Source organism: Mirounga angustirostris, unplaced genomic scaffold (genome assembly GCF_029215605.1).
Source record: "Mirounga angustirostris isolate CCGP_5_RB_7025 unplaced genomic scaffold, mMirAng1.0.hap1 SCAF_7, whole genome shotgun sequence".
Lineage (NCBI taxonomy): Eukaryota > Metazoa > Chordata > Mammalia > Carnivora > Phocidae > Mirounga > Mirounga angustirostris.
The window spans coordinates 11,728,009-11,729,091 of record NW_026991715.1 but is presented as its reverse complement, the minus strand read 5'-3'; the positions used below and the strand labels follow the sequence as shown (position 1 = coordinate 11,729,091).

At 45.7% G+C, this 1,083-nt stretch overlaps 1 pseudogene; it reads left to right on the top strand.

Moving 5' to 3' along the window:
* Positions 1–217: 217 nt before the first annotated feature.
* Positions 218–709, top strand: LOC123852302 (adenosine 5'-monophosphoramidase HINT1-like; annotated as a pseudogene).
* The last annotated feature ends 374 nt before the right edge of the window (positions 710–1,083 follow it).

Below are 1,083 nucleotides of genomic sequence, written 5' to 3'. Positions count from 1 at the left end.
GGGTCAGAGGGAGAAGCAGACTCCCCGCCGAGCAGGGAGCCCGATGCGGGACTCGATCCAGGGACTCCAGGATCATGACCTGAGCCGAAGGCAGTCGCTTAACCAACTGAGCCACCCAGGCGCCCCACAATTTCCCAGGACTTTCAACCCTTGCTCTGCCAACTCGGCAATTCTTATCAAAAGACAAGCTATTAAAAATCTTTTATTTAGCCCTCTCGAGCTTCTCCCCGGGGTGGCCGCGTGGGAGGGAGGCCGAGATGGCAGATGAGATCGCCAAGGCTCAGGCCAGGCGGCCTGGTGGCGACACGATCTTCGGGAAGATCATTCGCAAGGAAATCCCAGCCAAAATCGTTTTTGAGGATGACCAGTGTCTTGCTTTCCGTGACATTTCCCCTCAAGCACCAATTCATTTTCTGGTGATACCCAAGAAACCTCTATCTCAGATTTCTGTAGCAGAAGATGATGATGAAAATCTTCTTGGACATTTAATGATTGTTGGAAAGAAAGGTGCTGCTGATCTGGGCCTGAAAAGGGTTATCAAATGGTGGTGAATGAAGGTTTAGATGGGGGACAGTCTGTCTATCATGTTCATCTCCATGTTCTTGGAGGTCGGCAGATGAATTGGCCTCCTGGTTAAGCATGTTTTAAGGATAATTTTCCCTTCTCTAGGCAATGGTCAATATTTCCCAGTGCCAGTATGTTAAACAGTATACTTACTTTTGCCTGTGTATGGAGAGATTGAGGAAATAATTTTTAAAACCCATACATAATAAAAGACAGTGTTGCATGGTTTACAGTAAAAAAAAAAATCTTTTATTTATTACTATTTTTAAGTAATGCGGCGCCCAATGCAGGGTGCAATGCGGGGCTTGACCTCACAACCCTGAGATCAAGACCTGAGCTGAGATCAAGAGTTGGATGCTTGGCTGACTGAGACACCCAGGTGCCCCTATTACAAATCTTTTACAAGATAGAATAGTGCAAAAGTACAGCATCCTTTCTTGATCAAAACTCTTCAGAGTATAGGGATAGAGGGTACATACCTCAATATCATAAAAGCCATCTATGAAAAACCTACAGCGA